General features: G+C 34.5%; 1 protein-coding gene and 1 long non-coding RNA gene across 17 annotated transcripts in view; one reads left to right on the forward strand and one right to left on the reverse strand.

Moving 5' to 3' along the window:
• The window catches only part of RANBP17 (RAN binding protein 17), a 307,665-nt gene that overhangs the window by 106,640 nt on the left and 177,138 nt on the right, over window positions 1-23,887 (reverse strand). The window lies entirely within an intron of this gene.
• Window positions 1-23,887, forward strand: part of LOC144312637 (uncharacterized) — a 147,194-nt gene that overhangs the window by 9,807 nt on the left and 113,500 nt on the right. For 3 of the 10 annotated variants that reach the window (XR_013378158.1, XR_013378160.1, XR_013378159.1), the window contains one exon: window positions 11,791-11,878. This is a non-coding gene — a long non-coding RNA (uncharacterized LOC144312637). Of the gene's footprint in view, window positions 1-3,440; window positions 3,519-3,874; window positions 6,845-11,790; window positions 11,879-23,887 lie in introns of those variants that run through there. The other 7 variants (XR_013378161.1, XR_013378164.1, XR_013378163.1 and 4 more) reach the window with 4 other exon arrangements.

Consider the following 23,887-nt stretch of genomic DNA (forward strand, 5'->3'; position numbering starts at 1 on the left):
GATGAGTTCCCCCCCTTCCCCAGGGAAATAGAATGGCAAAGATGGGGATGAAACATGTGATGTTCGTTTTATCATTCATCATTATACTTAAAACTGAGCATGCCTAGACTCGTGCCTAAACACATACATAGGCAATGTGATAGAGTGGAAAGGAAACTTGGGTTTAGAGTAGGACCCAGGGTCCTGTCACTGAGCAAGTTTTTAAACCTTCCTGAAATCTTTTTTCCTATTGTGTAAAATGAAGATAATCATATCTATTAAGTAGAATACTGCTGAGAAGACTATAGAAAGTGTAATGAATAAACTGTAAAAGCACAAATGCAGAAACCCAATGCAAGTTAGAGTAAGGTTGAAGACAGAACATATCTTCAACTGATATTTCCTAGGCACTTATCATTCTACATTTCCTGAAAATACAGAATTTGTAACTTATAGCATGGACAATGTTTTAATACTCAGTGCCTAGAACTTTAGGGATTTTAGGAATGGTAGGGTTGAAGAGTATTGTGTAAGGCAGCTGCACCCTCTGGGGAGTGTGGTATTACAGCCTGTATCTCACACATGCAAAAGACCAGGAAAAAAAGGACAGTTGAGAACTTGGGACCATCAAGCATGAAAACATTTCTAATGAGTCAGGAAAGTGGGTCAAGAGGGAGTGTGGAAGGAAGTAGTGGTGAATACTTAGACTCAGGAAAGGACAATGAGTGTGGCTTAAGGCTGAATTGAAAGGGTTAAAACAAAAATTGAGAATTGAAAGCCTCAGCAAATGTAAAGACATCAGTGTACTAAGGTGTTTTTGCATATTTCAGTATTGTCTATCATTTTACTACAATTTTCCTCATCAAAAGGTATGGGAGATTGTTCATAGAAACGCACTTCCAATTTTGTAACAGAAGTCAATCAGAAAATGTAATTCACATTGAAGAAAGTTGCTTCAAAGCCAACTTTGCTTAAACACATCTATTCAGTAAAGCAAGGGATACTGGCGCTGGGGAGCCATGCAGGCCTAGGGGAAAACAAAATCTCAATAAGTATGCCAAATGTGCTTTTATATTTCAAGATTCCTTCAACAGACACATTATGGGGAGATAAAAATTAGGAAAACACTGAACTTAACTAATTCAAAATGTTGAAAAAATATTTTGCATTTATGTTTTATAACCAAGTGCTTTTCCCACATTTGTCCCAAGGCAGCAGATGAAGCACTATATTCACCATTGCTAATACTAGCAATTGGAACATGCTCTTTGGCAAGGCAGAAATAAGATAATTGTTCAACATAGGCTGGCTTTTCAGAAATACTGGAAGCATTGCCTGTAATTATAGACATCTGTCACTGCTAGCCACTCAGTACTAACCCTGACATCAATATACAACCATAGCACTAAACTGCCTGCAGGCATAGCAATGGAGACCAGATACGCTAGGCAGGCAATCATCTGCTTCATCCAAACTATCTGTCAAAGGTTCCCAACCACAAATAGCTCTTACATTTTGTATCCTTAGGATAATATGTTGATTTATTTTAGATTCTCTAATATTTACAGTCTAGGCCATCTACTAAAATAAAGAAACAAAACTTATGGCTAATGGAGGCAGTTACTGTTCACAGTCATCATAAAAGGTCATAGCTCAACCCTCAAATGTTAAAAATTGATGGCAGCTTTAACAATGTGCTATCATACAGATGTTTCCTTTTGTAGAGGCAATTATTTTCAATAGCAATTCAAAATGGTAAATACAATCTTTCATCAGCAAGTATGTTGCCATACTGATCTAATAGAAATGTTCATATTTTAAAGCCTTTTTTGAAAAGTAAAGACAGGTTCATTGTTGAATATTGAAGAATCCAGATTGTCAGTTTGTGTTTAGCTATACATATAGTACCATATCTGGCAACAGTTTTTACATATACAAATGATGTGATGTCTGAAAACCAGGAAATGATATTGAAGGATAAAATACTTGGTTAATGAATGAGTCAGCTGACATAATTTTGCTAGGTGTAAAGCTTACTGAAATATACATGTGCATATACATTCATATTTTTAAAAGCCCAAAACCCGACTGTAGCTTTACATGTTACTCTCTTTTTTCTATTAAACAGCCAGAGAAGCAAGCTGAAAATTATTAGATATTTAGACTAATTAGGAAATAAGCACTCACAATTATCATAATGTGTTACTAAAAACACAGATATTTCTTGGTCTGATCACAACAGCCCATGCTGAAGAAAAACTATTAATTACTGACAGACAGTTAGCTTACAAGTGAGCTGCATCTTAAAAACCTCTTTTAAAATACAATTGCTAAATGCCTTACAGTGCTGTAATGTGAGACAGGTTCAAATCTTATTACTTCACTGAAATTAAAACCTAAGTTTTAATACTGTTCAAGTCGAACAATGATTCCACACTTTATTGCTTTTGAAATCCCTTGATGATCATAGGAAAAAATGCCCCCGAGAAAAAAAGACTGTTTTCGATAAACAGAAAATACAGTTTGCACTCTTAGCCTCTTTGTCATCACAAAAAAAGGATTTAATGCCAATTCTTTAAAAAAAGACTTTTTTTTCCACAAAATGTGCACCTTGTGTGCCATTTGTAAAATCAGTTCACTTTCTTTTATTTATTACTGCAGCGCGGCAAGGCAATAAAGAAGCTACCGATAGCTAATAAATTACATGCCTTTTAAAACAATTCTCTTGCTACAGAAACATGTAACTACAAACGTTTACATTTACATGGTACATCTCATGAAATGTCTATATTTGTGTCCTATTAACCATTTTGGCAAATTGTGAACTTTTACCAAGTAGCTGACAGAAAAAAAGACAAAGTGAATCACACATGTCGATGTGATAGAAAATAAAAGCCTTTCTAGTAAACTACTCTTATACTATTTGCACTTTCTAAAAATCCTCTAAAATTTATTGAAACACGTTTTGATAAATCATTTTATGCATCAAGAAGGTATTCAAAGATGTTCTAATCAAGGTTAATTTAAACTTAACTCAGTGAACACTGAGACCTAAGTAATTTTTCCCCCTAATTTATGTTCTAGTATCATGAAGTCTTTTAAAAATCATAGCTCCTAGCAGTTACTTAGAATAAATTATAAAAAGGAGGATCATTGTTAGAATAAATTATAAAAAGCAAGATCATTGGATGTAAGGCAAAAAAATGCCCCAAAATCTGTTCCTTAACACATTTTCTATTTTTTAGAAGATACAGAAACTTGGCTATTTATTTATGTAATAAATACTCCTATCAAACATGTCTTGCTTAGTTATAACCAATCTTCCTTTTAAAACAGTCTTATCTTTACATATTCACAAGGACTGCCTGAAAATCTTACTTTATGAAAGTAAACTGTTTATTTTGTCTTTCTTGCTTATCTAAGTATAAAGGAATCCTGAAATATCTGTACTTCAACTCCAGGATTAAATTGTTAAATTAATCAGGGTATTTGCTTAATGCCCTCATCCTCTACTCTCATGATGAGCGTGTATTTATGAGGTAGTGTATTGTCTTTTATTATTAATTTCCTCCATTTCCTGTAATAGCTATCATAGCTGTGGCTTTTTTTGGTTTCATACCTACAAATTTCAACTTTGCTCAATTATGCATGATGAACAATGCTTCAATTTTCAAAGCATAAACAACTTTGTTCCTTTTCATATTTATTTCAAGAGGACAGTCTACTGTACAAATGAATAAAAATTCTATATTCTACAGCACCCCATTCTTCTATCAGATCTACTTTTCCCTGCTGCCTCTGGAAATCAGCTTATGATGATAAACAATTAGGAAATTTGTGGGAGATAACCTTTTTTGAAGAGTTCAATGAAATAATTTTTTTTTCATCTTCACAGATTTTTTTAAAAGGGGAGTCATTACCATCATAATGATGACCCATAAACCATATATGTATGTATACAGAGAATCTTTGTACATTCCCTAATTTATCTTTTGCTTCTTTTTCATTGTAAATGCTTATGTTTATTGAAATCATGACCTTTCCCCATCCTGTAGCTGATTTAAAATGGTAAAATTCTCGATTAGCAACTGGGAAAAATAGGTGACAAAATATCTACTTTCTCTATGGCCCCTGTCTTTCCCTCATCTCATTAACAAAATTTTATTTTAAATATTTAATTACTTGTATTATCTTCCTTTTAGCTAGGAGAGGGTTCAATCATTGTATCATTTCTCTTGGATCACTAAGAATGTATATTCAAAGGACAGGTATCATGAACTCCATTTTTTAGATGGGGAAAATCAAATAGTGGTTAGGAGATTGCTCAAGATTACACAGTAAAATGACCTCTTTTCCAATTTCCTATTCACAGGTCTCACTATTTGACAACACTGTTTCCTAGCTACTGGGAAAAATATGTATTCACTGACATTTATCCTGGTAAATCCAAATTAAACTTTCTATTGAGTGCTATTCCATTCAATGTATGTAAAATAATCCTGACTTATATTTGGCAACAGTATGACAGAGTGGAACCAGTAGGTGGTTCTTGGTGCCAATTGAGAGGGGTAGGGGAATTCATTTGTTTTACCTTAGAAGCGTGGAACATTTATTTTTACGTCAACCTCCTTAATTTGGTAAACAATCTGAAGTATATTGATACCTAGATTTCTTGGTCTCCTTTTGCAATCTTGAGTGGAAAACTGGAAAAGTGGAAAAGATAAAGCTGGACTTTTCTGGCCTCTTTTTGCACCAATATGCAACTCCTAGTTGTATTTTACTTATCTGTTTATGTAATTCAGAGAACTGAATGACACTAAAAGAAACCCTGAATATCACCTAGAAATCCTTTCAGGACTTGCCCAAGATTAATCAGGTGATTTCCTTCATGTTCCCACTGTTTTTCTGCATATCAGTTACGGGCGTCACCATATTGAACAATGTTTGCTTGTCAGGTATGTCTGTGTTCTCAACCAGAGCCTGTGATGGCAGGACTAGCTCTCTCTAGGTACATAGTGCCCAATCTGTAGCGCATAGTAGGCAATTATATGTATAGTTGACTCTTCCACAATAGTTTGAACTGCAAAGGTCCACTTACAAGAGCAGACTTTTTATAGTTTGGTACTATAAATGCATTTTCTCTTAATTAGGATTTCAAAAACATTTTCTTTATCTTACTTTATTGTAAGAATATAGTATATAAAACATGTAACATTGAAAATATGTGTTAATCTACTGCTAATATTATTGGTAGGGCTTCTGGTCAAAAAGTAGGCTATTAGTGTAAATCTGGGGGGAGTCAAAAGTTATAACTGGATTTTTGACTATGTAAGGGGTTGGTACCCCCGATCCCCATGTCATTCAAGGGTCAACTGTATTTGTAATTCCAATGTGTATTTTTCCAACACCACCAATTCTCCAATTCTCAGTGAAGACTGATTGGATGTCCCCAAAATTTAACTCAATTCTGACATTATCGACCTTGAGATAGTGTCAAATTTCATGGGTTTAAGGGCTCAGTCCCACAAGGCTGCCCCTAATTCAGGAGCCAAACGAAAGGAAAAAGAGAACAATACAACTTAAGATAAAGATGGTGAGAATCAGCCTGATAGAGGGGAGCTATTGGAACTAAAATTGGCAAGTAGGTGGAGCTAGATTGTAGAGGACCTTAGAAGCCAAAGAGTGCTGGCTTGATGTAGGCAACAGATAAGTCTTTGAGTAGGACAAGACTTAATGATAGAAGTGGTGTTTCAGATTTGTCCAACTAAACTACACTATGTATGATGGACCATAGCCAGAGAGGTCAAGCTTTTTTACCCTTCTTGGACCCTCCGTTGTCTCTAATATCATGTGTTCCCTCTCTTTGATATTCCAACCTTAATGGATGTACTAGTCTTTGGTGTCCCATTTTTCTAATTCTTTATTTTTCATTAGAAATTTCTATTCTCCACATCATTGGATGGAGAGTGATCCCTGTCCATCCTCACACACCCAGTTCCTCGTATACACTCAGGAGGCTCATCTGCTTACATAAGATAACAATTAAATATGCACCAAGATAACTAAATCCATAGCTCCAAAAGTAGGTACTGAATGTGGAAAAGAAATCCCTCTTTGCCTCAGCTGTATTACTGAAGAAAAGTAAAAGGGTTGGGAACTGAAAAGAAATGTGAAAGTGGCAACATTATGACAATCTGGCTCTATTTCCTCACACAAGAGAAAGGTCTGAGGTGTGCCAGGAACTTGAAAGAGATTCCTACTGCCTATATTAATTATATAATACAACATATCAGCTCAAAGGCTCACTTGGTTCCTTATTGTTTCTGACTACAATTCCCATGACCTACCCTCCAACTATGATCATGAACCTCAAAAGGCTGGAGATGTATCCAGATATTTCTATCTTTCCTTAATAGCTACCTCACAATCTTTCATTCATGGACTTTCAAACAATGTATTTTCATATTCTGGCACTGCTTGGAAAAACAAATTCTATGCATTTTATTATCCATCATCAAAAGTAAAATGTCCTCATTTTTCCTGAAATTGATGTAGGGCTAAGAGGACTCTTGAATTTAAATATTTGAGAAATTTTCAAGTCCTAACAAAATAATGATTTAAAAAAACAAAAACACAATCTTCCCTCTTAACTGTTCAACTTTCTACACTGAAGATGCCTAAGACTTTCATACTGTTGATTTTATAGTGTATATGTAAGCTGTGCTATAAAAAAAGTGAAATATATATCTATAGTGTATATATGTAAGCTGTGCTATAAAAAAAGTGAAATATATATTATATCTATTAACATTGTGTTTTTAAGTCATTGAACCACTGGGGCACGTGGGTGGCTCAGTAAGTGAAGAGGCTGACTCTTGATTTCAGCTCAGGATCAGGGTCCTGGGATTGAGCCGGAGTCTGGCTCTGTACCTAGCAGGGAGTCTGCTTCAGGATTCTCTCTCCTGCTGCCCGCCCCCGCTCCCCCCTTCTAAAATAAATAAATAAATCTTTTAAAAAAATGTCATTTGAACCATTGAATCTTTGTTGAGTCTCTTGTCCACAGACTACATTTTTGGGTCGTGACAAAGGTCCAGAAATACATAACAACATAGCCGTTTAATTCTGACTACAATCTTGAAAGGTGACTAGAGGTCTTAATGCTGACAAAAACGTTTGAGGAAAAATCAAATTAGCTATTGTAAATTATTAGAAACATGCCACAACTGTTTTTCTTCTTTCTTTTTAAGTAAAATCATTTTTAAAAACCTTGGAAAAGCAGAAGCAGAGGAACAAGTGCCAACAGTATTTTTCAGTGACTAGAGAAGAAAATAAAATGCCTATATATGATCAAAGGCTAGAAAGAGTCAGGAACTTCACAAACCAAATGAAGTATGCTCACCTGCAACTAAATAAAATGTACCATCCCCGATTCCTTGTCTAGAAACCTTCTATCACATAGCAAATCATCTCCTTAATATGACATTTTTTAAAAGCAGTGTAGAAGAGTCCAAATTCCCAGTCTCAAGTATGACCTGAACAATTTTCTCTATTTCTCTGAGCATCAATTTCTTCATCTACAAAATGAAGATAATACCTACATCTTGCAATGTTGTAGAGAGGACTAGCAGTAATTTGGATACAATGCCTAGTACGCTATCTGGTGTGCAATAGGTACTTTATAAATACTATTTATACTGAGAACATAAGTTGCATATCTAGAAAATAACTAAGCTTATAAGGGATTAGGAGTTTTTGTTCAATTGTGCAGTGCTTTTCTTTTTCTTTTTTAAACAAGAAGGGATAAGTAAACCATCATTTGTATTCAATCACTATGTATCTGTCGTTAATGTATGCACCATGGCCAAGTATCTATTTAAATTTAAATTTTGATGGCTGAGAGTAAGTAATTGGAAAGGGAGAAAAGCATTTTCATTACGTAACATATAACATACTGCACCTAAATTAAAAAGTAACTATTCTCTTGAGCATTAAATGGGAATATGCTAAAAGCACCAGGTTTTTAAAGAACGGTAAGGATTCCTGGCTTACTGTGAAAAATTCCCACTTTTAAAGCTTTTTTAAAAAACTCCAAAATGGCTGACAGTAGGTAAAGAGAATATAAAAGCAGATGGTTCGGACAGCCTGAATACAAAAAAGCAGGTCTTAGCAAAACAGAAGCATTTGCCAGTTTGCCAACGCTGCTGGTTCCTGCTTCCACATCCCACTTGCATCCCTCCCACATCTGCTCACTGGTGTTCACGTGACACACTCAACTGAAGCAAAGGATGAAGAGCAACAACCTGCAAGTCAAGAGCCTACTGAGATCTGTTATTTAACAATGGAACTCCCTTGTCTTTGCAGGATTTTCCTCACCATTTTAATCTTACAGAGGTGGAAGAATTGTCTTTATTCAAAATGAAGACATGGTCCTCAGATCTAAGATAACTGTTTTAACAATAACACAATAAAGGGATATTAATATCTAGTTTATGGAACACATTAATAGAGATAGATGCAAACTAACTCAAATCTTAAACCATGTTTGCAGATTATACCCTCTACTACCCCAGTGCAATAAAAGAAGAAATTGCTATAAATAAGCTTCTAGGAACAGAAAGCAGTCACAACATCTTAACCAAACTGCATGTTCTTACAAAATATCATACTTTTTTTGTTTTGCCCTGAAAAAACTAAGCTAGGAACTTCAAAGGAGACTATGATATAATTTAGAAGAAGGCTGAAAATACACTAAGTTAAAAGAATAAAATTAACAGTCATGTGGTGAGAGGACACAGATAGGAAACAGAATTCTCTTCCCTTTCAGATTCCCTTACTGGTGTGAAATGGGAGTTTGGAAAATCCCATAATGGACACTTGTGAAAAATGAGCATAACTCAGACACCAATAGAAAGGAGTAGTGTAAAAGATACAGATAGAATATCACCAAAAGGGGTTAGGGATGCTGAGAGTAGATGCTGGTAGATATCAAACTAAGGAAGGAGACCTGGTAGAGGAAGCTGAGGTGATTTTATGAAATTGGTAAAGTCAGCATGAAAAGTGAGATGGCTCAGACATATTAACTGCAAAACCCACAGTCAGGTTCACTTTGCTAACACTCAGGACCTCTGAGTTGGCCCCTCTAGCTCTTTTACCCTACCACTGTGGGTACTGGACTTTCAGGGACAGGGATGATGAAAATGATGATGTAGATAATATAAGCAACTATGATTTACTGAGTGTTTATTATGTGCTAGGTACTATTTTAGGCACTTCAAATGCCTTATCTCATTTAATCAATATAACTCTATGAAACAGGTGGGCATTAGTACCACAATTTTACCACTAGCAGAAACTGAAGCTCAGAGAAGTTATGTGATGTGTCTTACGAGTCACATAGTGTATTGACAGAGTTGGGATTTGAACTCAATTAAGAATAATGCCAAAGACTACACTCTTTCTTATGTGATCATGAAATGCTCTAAAATATATAATAGTTACATCAATACCAAATAGGATTAAACTATAAAACTTTTTGCAAAGCACATATAACAGCATCAGTCATGGGTTCATAATCACTTATACTATCAAAAAAATCACATTCTTGAAATGGTTTTTCCATAGAACACTGAAGTTCAATGAATTAAAGTAGTTTACTATCTGATATTTTTTTTTTTTACTTTTTAGTTCCTGAGAAAAGATAAGCATATCATAATTTCACTTGTTCTTCCATTTTTCCATAGACATTAACATACAGTAATTACAAATACTTACTAAAGTGTCTATGTCAGTCATTGCGTTAAGCCAGGGTTTCTCAACCTGAACACTACTGACAGTACACAATACTACTTCTCTAACAAAATAAATTAGGTTTCCCAGCCCTGAAGGATTGTGAAAGATACTTTTTTTCCTGGTTTAACTTACTACTATTACCTGGGGGAAAATTTTAAAAAGGAATATAATATAAAACAAGGCTCACACTACTCTAATTTCCTTGACTTGCTCCTCTTATGCTAAGGTGGCATGCGGTAGAAGTTCTTAACTTTTGGGGGGGTCGTGAACTCCTTTGTGAATCTGTTAAAATACTGACCACCCTTTGGAAAAATGTACATGTACAACACTTTGTGTGTTTGCACTTACCCTACATGATGGCTGTGAGGCTTAAATTGATTTTATTGCTGAGCAGCTCCCCAAGCACTGGCACCTAGAGCTACACAACAGCTTTTTGATATTTCTATTTTCTTGTTCTGCTTTTTCTACAAAAAAGGGCCTCATCCACTCTCCAGTTTGCTCCTGATTTTTAGTGGTCATCATCTAGGTTTCCCTTCAACTCTTTCATGCATGTCATACACACTTGATGTTTAGCCTTACTATGTGCTCACTTCACCCCAATGCCCAACATGAAAGGAAATATCCTTGGATGCATTTCCTTACCAATGTTAGAGATAGACTCTCATGAGATTGTTGCAAGGAATAGAGAAAATGTATGTGAAATGTTTGGCATTGCATATTATAGGAGATCAATAAATGTTTATTCTTCCTCCTGGGGCCTATTAGACACAATATGGGATTTCTTCTGCAATACTGTTCTTAGAGTACTTAAAAATCCACCTTGATAATTAATGTTTTTCCCTGCTTTGTGGGGGAAATTTTTTTTTAAAGGAGAGGTAAAGCATTACACAACCTCATGGAAACACTTTTCTAGGGAATAAAGTAGAGAGCCTACCTTGTGACTTTCAAGAGAATAAACATGACAGGTCCTTTGGGCCTGTTCTCCTTTATAGTTTTATTACTGTCATGGGCAATTTTTGTGGTGAGACTTGTAATTGGGTTTTGCTTGTTATTTTATCTGTCCCTTCTCTATAACTCTAATAAAAAGACATATTTTTATTTTTGCTAGTATCAAAACATTTAGAAATCCCCAAAAACCTTTGAAAAGTTTAGAGGGCCAGGGAACACTGGGATCGTGGACACAAGTAAGGGCAAGTCAACTCTGGGAGCTTTTCGTATATGAATTGTCCCTAGGAATTTATGTCAAAGAAAAGTGTTCCTTTTCTGTTTTATTAAAGACAAAGGACTCTTGGTTAGCACAGGATGAAATATAAATTTTTATTTTTTTTTAAAGATTTATTTATTTATTTAAGAGAGAGAGAGAGAGAGAGGGAGAGAATCTCAAACAGACTCCTCACTGAGCAGGGAACCTGAGGAGGGCTTAATCTCATGACTCATGAGATCAGATCTGAGCTGAAATCATGAGTCAGACCTTAAGTGACCAAGCCATCAAAGTGCCCCGAGATTCTTATTTTAAAACATAGGTGGTCAAGGAGATAAATACAAGCTTATAGACAGAGGATGGTAAGATGACAGCTTACCCCGAATGCTGGTTGAGTCCAGAGTATAATGTCAAGAAAAATGGCCCCCAAAGACAAACTGTTTGGGGCTTCTGATGAGAATGAAAGCCTTATTATGTTTCTTAAGAGCCATTGCTAAGGTTACTAACTAAAATAATTCAAGCTAAGAAATCTGGGTTGACTTTTCTTTACATAGAAATCCTGGTATTTAATGTCTAGCCTTCATAGTAAATGCTAAAGCACCTCTTGATAAAACAATAGCCCTTTCGATTTAATACCATGCAAGCATCCCACAAATCATTTAATACTGCATTTAGTCACAAAAAAGCCAAGTGAAACATAAAATGCTCTCCCAGTAGGCCACTTCTCCATACATCTTTATGCCTGGAGGCAAAATCTATCACAAGCAAGAACACTCAAGAGAAATAATAATATAAAAATCATGTGTCCTTCCCGTTCTCAGTTCCCTAGAACCAATGCAGAGCACTCCATGGTCTGTGACATCCAAAGACGATGATGACAAAGGAAACTACAAATTACCCCGTCTCACAGTAAGTCATAATGTCATTTCAAGTGAAGCAAAACATGAAAAGGGATTTCATAGAGTCAAACACTCAGTTTTGAAAGGTCCTCCAAATCTGATCTATGCTGTGTTGTGGCAGGCAGATACTCTAAAGGACAAAACACCTTTAACATATAATAGACACTTGTTGCTATTGGGGAAGAGGCTGGAGGCACCACTGGCAGATACTAGTGACATCAGTAAGTCAAAGAGGCCGAGGTGGCTCAAGGGCAACATACAGTTTGTATTTCTCCCCCCTCCAGGATGAAGACACTGTCACCAAAATAACTTCTGAAATTCATAAATTTTCAATAACTCCTCTTATCTAGTTAAGTCTTCAATGGCACCCTATTTCCTACAGGATAAAAATCTTTCTTTACCCTGCTGCGGAGCACTCCTCTTAATTTGTCCCTTTCCCAACTGCAGTAAAAAAAAAAGCTTTCCCTTAACTTCCACTCTATTGCCCAGAATTTCACCCTACTAAACCTTCTGGCATAGGCTGTTGGGCTGATTGTGTCATGCTTTCATACATCCATGGCTTATATACTCTGTTACCTCAGTTGAGAACAGTCACCTTACCCTTTTTAACCTGGCAAAATCATCTCTATCTTTAAGACTTAGTTCAAATGTAACTTCTCATGGGATACTTTTCTTGACTTCTTTCATATGGTACTTATAAACTTCCTTTGTCATACTGACTTGTCAATTATTTGTTTATCCATCTGTCTCTTCCACTAGTCTGTGAGCTCTAAGCATAGTAACTCGGACACAGCAGGTATTCAATAAAAAAAAAATTTTTTTTAAAGAAATGAATAAAACCATTGCATTGAAAATCCTAGTCCAGCAACTGAGATTACTTTAGAAAGGTAATTTGCTTCTCTGGGCCTGAAATTGCCATCTGTAAAATCAGGAAATGGTGAAAAATGTTTTAAAGATGTGAAATCATTTTTTCAAATAAAAGTTAACCTGCAAGCTTATTACTATGAGAGATGGATTAAGGCAAAGTGCTCTGGTTCATGGAAGGGGAAGATGACCTGTCAAGCTCTTTCTCCCATTGCCCAAAACCACAGAGCAAGCTGGAAAACTACTGGGCTACATATTTTATGAGTTTTTCCACTTCTAATATTCTATAATTATGTGATGCTATTCACTGTGTCAAAGAAACATGTACAAGGATTATTAAGTGGAAAAATTCCACTGTTGTATTGTCTTTTAGGAACAAAAACTTCAATTTGAAAGCATATTTTCCCATAGTGGATTAGTCTGTTGATATATCAAATTTGGATTTACTAACTGTGCTACACAACTGAGTAATTACAGAGCCGTTTATCCTATTAGCTTACCAGTTAAAATCAGGTTGTGACAATCATTAATTTTAAAAGCAAAATGTTTCAATTGATCAAATATTTTTTAAATAGAAAATAAACTTTAATAATCTTTTAAGAAATCAGGCCTTTGGGATGCTTGTGACCCTGGGGTCCTGGGATTGAGTCCCGTATCGGGCTCCTGCATGGAGCCTGCTTCTCCCTCTGCCTGTGTCTCTGCCTCTCTGTGTGTCTCTCATGAATAAATAAATTAAAAAATCTTAAAAAAAAAATCAGGCCTTTATCACTTATGCTGGAAAGAAGAGGTAAACACCTATGAAAATTTTAGTCTTCATATGCCTTTGTAGTTAGTTATGAGCTCCAGGTCTGAAATATTGTTCTTTCAGTCATTAGCTATCAATGATGGTCACTTATTTTGAGACTTAACTTCCTTATCTCTAAAACTGATACAATATTTGCTTTACATTGTTGTTAGAAGGACTAAAGTAAATTATCTAGCAGACTGACTGGCACATGGAATAGACTTTGAAACAGTCTATATTTTATTCCCTAATGAATACTAATGGACTAAAAGAGACAAGGTTTACTAGAGTTCAATTAAGAAAAGTCATTTGTTTGGTCATCAATAACATGACCACTCATCTTACCACTGGTAACTTATTACTATAAAAACACTATGTTTGAATATATTCAATATTTGCATTATAACTGAAAAGTAAATTTGAAATAATTCCATTATTCCAGGTAGAACATTTGGTTGACTCCATCATGAACAGTGATCCCAGCCAGGGCTCTAAGGCCTCACCACACAGAGGAGCATATATTTAGTAGACATTCAGTTAGTGATACAGCATTGTACATCTGGTCTCTAATATTTTTTTTCTCAATCACAGTTTGAACAATTGAAACTACTTTTTAAGTTATATGAAAAGAGATCAGTTTTGTTTTCAAGAATCATCTATTATCTTGAGCAAGGCTCTATAAACATTCTAACAGAGATATAGAGCACAGAAACCAAAAATAGCAGCTTTATTATCATTACAAACCAGAAGTAAACCAATGGCCAGGCCAGGTAGGAATTTAACACCTCTATTTCCAATATCAATATATAGGAAAGATTCTGAACTAATGATAGGATCTTGTATAATTTAAACAATCTACAACTATTGGTATTTCACAACGGTTTGAGTTTCTTAGCCTTGATTTTACTCTGAAGCAATGTATTTCTGCATTTTTTTACAAGATAAATACTAAATATAGAGAATAGAACCAAAGACTTAGATAAAAATAGAGGTATATAAAATCTGTGGCGAATATATGCCAACTGTTCTATGATACAGGTATTACTCAGCATTAGGTCATCATTCATAATTTTAAAAATGAAATCTTCAATAAGCATACAACATTTAAAAATTGAGTTACTTGATTCAGGGCTGACAGTAGTAAAAATTAATATAGATACTCTGCAAATTAGTTTCACAAAATAACCATTTTGATTTTAGTCTTCTCTAAATTAACCAATTCTCCAATTGAGACATTTTGGTAGATTGAAATATGTATTTTATATTTTTTGCTTCATCCTTGATAAATCAACATTAAACACAACCTTCATTAATTGAATTCTTATGTCTGAATATATTTTCTTTTCAATGGGAAAGATATCTTGTCTTCATTCAGTGGAAGACACTATAGTGAAAGGTCCTCTTTGACACATTCATTTCAAATAAGCAGCTATGCCAGTAAAGGAGAGGAGGGAAGAAAAACAATGAAACTTTTGCAAATGTTTCTTAAATGAATGGTATAAGGAAGAATCAGATGGAAATGAGTAAGAGCAGCCTATCATGGGAATAAAATGGCCTTAGGGCTGTCCTAATATGATCAAGTAGCCAACAAGAATTTCTATTTTTCATTCCTTCATTCAACTGGGATAAAGAGCAGGGAGAAGACTTAGGTAGTTAGGAATATTCTGGACTTGAAATAGCTTTTCATATCTTCATGATACATGAATGCATTTCTACAGTAAGGTAAGGATAGGTTGAAGAGATTTTTGGATACAGAGTAGATGCCTACTTCAAATTACTCAGGATTTTTTTAAAAATTGGATATAATTTACATAGGATAAATTCAACCCTTTTCAAAAGTATACAGTTCTGTGAATTTTGAAAAATGTACATGGTTGTGCAACTACCATCACAATCAATATATGTATCAATATATCTATACTAATTATTTCCATCATCCCAAAAAGTTGCCTTGGGCCTCATTGTAGTCAACCTCACTTCTATCCCAGTACTTCAGGATCTTCAAGTCCAATAGGATTTGTACCAAACAAAGAAACAGATGACTGACCATCAAAGAGGATTTGGATTAGAGTTTCTTAAACTGGGGCATGATATATCTGCTCTTTATAACCCAAATTCTGCCCACAGAAGAGATAGCTAATCTAATGTTTGGTAAATGTATTCAGTTGCAGTTCCAGTTTTACCACGTAGCATAATATAGCTTATTCATTTAATAAATGTCAAACTGAAGTTGATAAATTTGAGCTTGATAAATACTCCAACATATGTCAGGTACCATGGTGCTGGTATGAACAAAATCAAATATGATCTCCATTCTCATGGAGGTTACAGTTCTAGTGGAAGAGACAGATGTTAATCAAATAATCATACAAATAAACATTATTACAAATTGTGAGAGACACTAAAATGAAAATGTAAGACGTTATGACACTATACAGAAAGGTAACATAACCTGGTCTGGGAGATCAAGGAGGTCTTCTATGATGAAGAGACAATTAAGTTGAGAGCTGAGAGGCAAGTAGGCCTTAACTGGGTGAAAAGGGAGGGTTGGAAGAAATGGAAAAGAGAAAAGAGGATTCCAGATAAGAGAGGTGATAGGTACGAAGGCCGAGAGTTATATGCGAGTATGGTGATTCAGGGTCTTAAGGAAGGCCAGGAGCTGGCTAGGCAAGGCAAGTGGGGGCTACATGCAGTTAAAGAGTACATTGGGGTTAGATGAGTAAGGGCTGTGTAGCAACATCCTAAAAACACTGGGAAGCATTTAAACAGATGGAAAGAGTCAGATTTATATTTTTGAAAAAATTACTTTGGCTACACTGTATACGATAGGCTGAAAGCATGAAGTGGGAGGGCAAGAATAGAATGAGGATTCAAGCTGGGAGGGTAATGTAATATTCCAAATAAAAAGATGGTGACTTGGACTGGGGCTGTTGAGGAAACAATAGGAATGGACAGACTGGTGAGAGACTTGGGAGGTAATGAATCCCAGAATTTGGTGACAGTGCATGAGGAAGAAATGAAATAGAATTCCTAAGCCTCTGGCTTATGCCAGAATGGTGCCATTCATCAAGGGGAGTAGCAGTGGTAGAAGATCAATTTATTTCAAGAAATATTTTTGGGTGTCTATCGTGGACCAGGGACTGAAAATGCCCATTCAAAATAAGCATATGGAGGAATCTCATATAAAGGGATGAGAACCATGACAAGGGTCAAAGAGAAAGGATGTCCAAGCCAATAGTGTGGGGCAGAGGGGAAGGATGGCTACAGAAGACTTTCTGGAGTTGCTAACTACACAAAATTCTTTTAATAAGAATTTAACTTTTCATGTTTTAATCTTCAAAAAAAGGTGACTATGTCTACTTCAAAAGGGGGAATTGGTTGCTGCTTATTTTAGAAACTTTCTATTTCAAAATAATTTTAGAATCACAGCAAAGTTGCTAATACAGTGCAAATAATTTCTGTATGCCCTTTACTCAATTTTCCCTAACATTAACATCTTACATAATCATGGCACATTTGTCAAAAATAAAACTTTGGCATAATACCATTAACTAAACTGCAGACTTTATTCAGATTTCACCTGTGTTTTCACTAACATCTTTCTTCTGTCCCAGGATCCACTCTAGGATTCCACATTGCATTTAGTTGTCATGTGAAAGTTCCTCAGTCTTTCTTTGACTTTTAGGATCTTGAGGTAATTTTGAAGAATACTGGGCAATTATTTTGCAGAATGTCTATTTATTTGGATTTGTCTGATGTTTCTTCATGAATAGACTGAGGTTATACATTTTTGCAAGAATACCAGAAGGAGTTAATGCCAACAGATCTCATTACTTGTAATGTCAACCTTGAACTCTTGCCAGGTTTTTCCATTGTACAGTGACAACTCTTCCTCTTGTAATTAATAATTATTTTGTGGAAGATACTAATTTCTTGTGAAAGATTAGAAAAATAATCCATTTATACTTAACGTTATGCGCACTAATTTTAGCATCCATTGGTGGACCTTGCCTGCAACAATTATTATCAGGGTATGCTAACAGTGATTTTATATTTCCTTCATTCTTTCTAATTTATTAATTGGAAATCACCCAAAAGGAAGAACTTCCTCTTCTCTCCCATTTGTTCAATTGTAATATGCATATCACCTTAACTCATAGATATTTGTCTTGTTCTCAGAGTTATAATCCAATACTATTATTCATTTTGTTGCTCAAAATTAAAAATCCAGTTTTGGCCATTAGGAATTCTTTCAGGGTGGCCCCTTTTGGCCACCTTTTTTTTTTTCTTTTTCTTCCTTTTTATTTCTTCATTTTTTAAAGCATTTCTTTTATAGGCACTACAAGATGCTTTAGGCTCATCTGGTATTTTTCGACGCTCAGTCTTGAAATCAACCTTTTCTCTAAGAAGAATTGATTTTTTAAATCGTAAAATGGTATTTAGAAATCAAGATCTGTGATCTAGGCATGTTCATTGTTATCAGGGTTTCCATGATTCTCAGTTCTTTCAATGCCAAAGTAAGGAAATATAAGTATGGTAAGTATTGTGTGTGTGTGATAACATGTATATATACACACAACACACATCTGTACTTATTTCTGCATCTATCTATATACGTAGGAAATGTTGATATCTCCAATTCTGATTCAGTACCAGAACTCATTTCTAGCCTTCCTCTTTCCTTGTAACTCTTTTTCTCAACAGTGAGAAATCTGTTTCTTATTACCTACAAGATTTGATATTATAAGTTTTTTCAAATCTAAGTCATAATAATGGAGTTGTAGTATCTCATTATGGTTTTAATTTGGATTTTACTACTAATAATGATGTTGAGCTTTTCCTATGCTTATTTAACATTTGTATAGTTTCTTCACTAAAATGTCTGTTTAACTCTTTTGTCCATTTATTTGATGTGGTGTTTCTTACAGCTGAGTTTCAATGGAAGACTTCTTTATATATTTTAGATATAAATCACTTTTCAAAATGTAATTTCTGAATATTTTTCCAATCTGTTACTTGCCCTTTAATTAACTTTGAGAAAATTTTTGCATAAGGTGAGCTATGGAGAGAAATTCATATTTTTGCATATGGACATTCAAATGACCCAGAACCATTTATTGTAAAAGGGTATCCATTCTCCATGATTTCCTTCGCATTTTTGTAAAATTCAGCAAAGTATATTTGTACGGGTCTATTTTTTATTTTCTATTATGTTCCATTAATCTATATCTCTAAATTTTCTCCAGTACCACAATCTAATCTTCTGATTACTATAGCTCTATTTTAAGTCTTGAAATTGGATATGTACATCTTTCACTCGTGTTTTTTCCCAAAACTGTTTTGACTATTCCTTCTTCATTTATTTTTTGTTGTTGTTGTAGGATAGTCAACACACAATGTTACATTAGTCTTTGGTGTGCAAAATAGTGATTTGGTAACTCTACATGCTATGCTCACCACAAATGTAGCATTGACTATATTCTCTGTGCTATATTTTTCATCTCCATGACTTATTCATTCCATAATGGGAGATGAGTGCTCTACCTCCCACCCCACCCCACCCCCGGCAGCTACCAGTTTGTTCCGTGTATTTATAGGTCTGTTTCTGCTTTTTTTGTTCATTTAGCTTATTTTTTTTTTTAATTTTAAAGATTTTATTTATTTATTTATTTATTTATTTACTTACTTACTTACTTGAGAGAGAGAGAGCAAGAAAGTATGAGTAGGGGGAGAGGGGCAGAAGGAGAAGCAGGCACTCTGCTGAGTAGGGAGCCTGATGCAGGGCTTGATCCCAGGATCACAGGGTCATGACCTGAGCCAAAGGCAGACGCTTAACTGACTGAGCCACCCAGGTGCCCCTTCCCAGATAAATTTTACAGTTTGTTGATATCTATAAAACATCTTGCTAGGATTCTAACTGGGAATACATTGAATTTATAGATTAACTTGGGGGAGAATTAACATCTTAACAATACTGAATTTTCTGATTATGAACTCTGTATATCTGTCTTCCTTCATTTAGGTTTTTTCTTTCATCTGTTTTTTATAGTTTTAGCATACAGACCCTACCTATATTTTGTTAAGTTTGCATGATAGTATTTGGAGGGAGTATTATTTTACACAGTGCTTAAAAAAACAAATTTCAATTTTTCATTGCTAGTTCATAGAAATGCAATGAATTTTGTTTATAGACCTTGGATCCTAAAATGTTGCTAAATTCATTTATCAGTCGCAGGATCTTTTTTGTAGACTTCTTGGCATTTTCTCTATAATCATGTCATCTGGGAATAGAGACAGTTTTACTTCTTTTCTAATCTATACATTGAAGAATTTGTCTGTCTCACTGAACCAGATAGGACCTCTGGCATGATGCTGAATAGGAGTGGTGAGAAAGCACATTGTTGGCATTATTACTGATCTTAGAGGGAAAGCATTCCGTCTTTCAGTATTAAGTCTGATGTTAGGTTTTCATAGGCAGTGTTGAACAGATTATGGGAGGTCCCTTCTATTCCTGGTTTATTGAATTTTTATTAAGCATGAGTGCTAAAACTTTTTCTGTATCTCTTGAGAAGATCATATGGTTTTTCTTCATTAGCTTGATAATAAGGTGAAGTTACAGTGACTGATTTTTAAATGTTGAACCAGCCATGCACTACTAGGATGACTGCATGTCATTGTCATGTATTATCCTTTTTAAATATTGTTGGATTTGATTTATAAATATTTTGTTGAGAATTTCTATGATCATGAAGAATACTAATCTTTAATTTTCTTTTTCTTATCTTTTGTAATGTCTTTGTCCAATTTTGGAATGATGGCCTCATAAAATTATTTTTTTTATATTTTAAGGATTTTATTTATTGGTTGATTTACTTATTTATTTGAGAGAGAGAGAGCAGAAAGCATGAGTGGGGGGAGAGGTGCAGAGGGAGAAGTAGGCACTCCGCTGAGTAGGGAGCCCGATGCGGGGCTTGATCCCAGGATCCCAGGATCATGACTTGAGCCAGAGGCAGACGCTTAACTAACTGAGCCACCCAGGTGCCTTCTCTTATTTTCTGGAGGAGACTGTAGAATTAGGATTATTTCTTCTTTACATGTTTAGTAAACTCTCCAGTGAAACCATCTGAGAATAGAGTTTTCTTTATTGGAAGGTTTTTAACTAAACTAAATTTAGCTTCTTTAACAGATAGAGGGCTATTCTCATTATCTATTTCTTCTTGAATAAATTTTGACAGTTTATGTCTTTCACAGAAATGGTCCACTTAATTCAAATTTGTCAAATTGTATTACTTTATTATTCCTTAAATGTTTGTGGAATCTTACTTTCATTCTTGATGTCAATTTGTGCTTCTTTTTTTCTTGGCCTGTTAAGATGGGTATTTCTTAATTTTATTTATTTTCAACTAGCTTTGGTTTCAATGATTTTCTCTATGGTTTTTCTGTTTTCAATTTCACTGATTTGTGCTCTTTATCATTTCCTCCCTTCCTCTTGCTTTGAACTTAATTTGCTCTTTATTTTTTAAAATCAGGGGTAGGCAATCTATGGTCCATGGGCCAAATGTGGCCCATGACCTTTTATTATGACCCTTAAACTAAGAATGGTTTTCACATTTTTAAAAAGTTGTAGAAACAAAACAAAAACAGAAAGGAACAACATACGTCAGAGACCATATATGGTCTGCAAAGCCTAAAATATTTACTATCTGGAAAAATGCCAATTCCTATTCTAGATACTGATTTCTTTCTTCTTTTTCTAAATGAACATTTAATGCTATAAATTTTTAGCAGTATCCCACAAATTATGATATTTTAGATTATATTTTCATTTTTATTCCACTCAAAATATTTTTTGAGACTTCCTCTTTGGCCCATGGACTATGTAGAAGTGGTTGTTTCATTACCAAACATTTGGTGATTTTCCATATATCTTTCTATTGATTGAAAGTTTAATTTTTTTATGATCTGAAAGCTTATTTTATAGGTTACATTTGCTAACACTTGTTTTATGGCCCAAAATATGGTCTATCTTGGTGAATATATTACATGCATGTGAAAAGAATGTGTATTTTACTGTTGTTAGATGAAGTGTTCTAAATGTCAGGTAGGTCAAGTTGGTTGACAGCTTATAGTAAAGCAATTCACTAAGATAGCCTGTTATTACACAAACTATTAATGATCATTGTATCCCTGGTTGACTCAGTTAATGTCAAAATACGTACAGCCTAGGTGACAAAATCCTTTCAAATTGGAAGGATTCTTAATAGTTTGTCCTATCATCTCATTTTAGATATGAAATAGATCATGATAGATACTTTGTGAAAAGTATAAGTACAGGCAAGTTAAATTCCTACTCAGTTTAAAAGGAAGTCTTTGAAAACCCAGTGAAGCTGACAAGGTATTTTCTCTTTAGGATGCTAGTGATGTCAATAATGGAACTTTATATTTTTAAATAATTCATAGGAATTAGAAACATAAGAAAAGGAAAACAAAAGCCAGCCATAAGCCTCCTGTACTGCTAACAATTTTCTGGAGTGAAAAAGGATCAAAATCTAGACAGAAAGACCAGAAGAAATTGTGAAGCAAAAGAAAATGAAGAGTCACCCTAGGGAGAAGATTTACTACAACTCCTCCAAATTTACAACTTCACAGCTCCACATTTCAGTCTATGATGATTTTTTAATTTAATTTTATACATCTAATGGAAAACTAATAATATCCAAATTTCTGATTAACCACCGAATGAGAGTGACCTAGAAAAGACCTAGGCAGGAAGTAATACATATCTATACATAAGAAAACATTTAAAGAAACTCCATTTGCACATGACTATGACTAGAAATAAAAAAAAAAAAAAAAAAAAAAAACTCTGCTACAGAGACACACTGAGTCTCACTTTAAAAGAGTTCTGACAGTCTCTGAAAAAAATACAAGATTGGTTTTGGATACTGTTCAAAATACATCTGCTGAAAGTGCTGGAAAGACCACCTCTTTATAATACAATCTTACCTCAAATGGATCCTGCATTATGGACCCAGGGGACAGAATTAGAGAGAGACTCCAGCTCTCTCTCTTTAAAAAGGAAAAAGAAAAAAAAAAAAAAACAGGTGGGGAGATTTGAGTAAAATGAAAATTTTATATAAATATGTAGGTCTATTATACAGGCAGCTATTACAAATATGAACACCCCACCCAGTTAATATTCTTGGGCATCTTGACAGGGAGAAAATAATTTCATTTCCCATTTGGCATTAGCTAACTCATGTTTGAAAAAAGTAAACATTTATTAATAATGCTCAGATAAGAAGAATACTTCTATAAATTAAAGGGAAAGAATGTTACTTTGGATCTATAATTCTACAGCCTTTCAGTTGAAATGTTAGTTGATCTTAATGAGCGAAATTATTTGATCCAAGGATCAACTAAATAGAAATTAAGATGAACATAAATGCATAAAAACAAAATTAACTATATATGGCAAATGCATGCCTCATAGCACCTGTCCTCACATGTAGAAAAGAACATCAGCCTTTGACTGATTATTTCTTTTTGACATGATTTATCGCCCGGTATTCTTTAAACTTGATAAAGCAAATTAATCTTTGATTGCAGGCGGCACTGGAGGTTGCCATTAGTCATGTAGTTTGGTGAGGTTCCTTGTGTTTCATTTACCAGGCACACAGAAAGAGAGCCCAGAAGCAATTGCCTCAGCTTTGACTTCTTTCCCAATCCACCCAGGAGAAATGATCAAAGAATTCAATATACGGTATTTTAAATTACTTCTATAGAACTGACCAACAAGGGAAAAAAGAATTTTCTCTTTACCCTATTTTTATAATTATTTTTTAACCAAGGACAAAGGAACAATTACAACTTGTAATTTCAACATTAACAACTCAAATGGACTTTGTTTTTGAAACCAGAATCTTAAGAAAGGATATTTGCAATCAACTATGCAGGAATACAGGAACAGCAAATATCCAATATTGAAAAGATTCTTGCACCAAAACCATCGTTCCCATCTTTTACTAAAAAAGAAATATCTTCTAGATTAGTAAACATCCCATCCTAAAATATTATACAGTTTTTTCTTTTCTTTCTTTCCCTTTTTTTTTTTAATAGTACAAAATGATGGGAAAACTGCCCTATTCTGGGCTTCCTATTTTAGCATTTAATATTAAAAGAGCATTAAGTTGACCTAATACTCACTATTACTCATTCTATTATCTTAGTGTGCAGAGGAAAGAGATTATCTCATGAAATAACTACTAGGGAAGAATGTCTGAGTTAGAACTTAGGGCTTTCAAATGCTTTTGGTCCTCTACTTAACTGACAATTGCCTATCAGAGACATTTTCCATAATTTCAAAAACAC

This window comes from Canis aureus, chromosome 4 (genome assembly GCF_053574225.1).
Source record: "Canis aureus isolate CA01 chromosome 4, VMU_Caureus_v.1.0, whole genome shotgun sequence".
In the NCBI taxonomy this organism is placed as follows: Eukaryota; Metazoa; Chordata; class Mammalia; order Carnivora; family Canidae; genus Canis; species Canis aureus.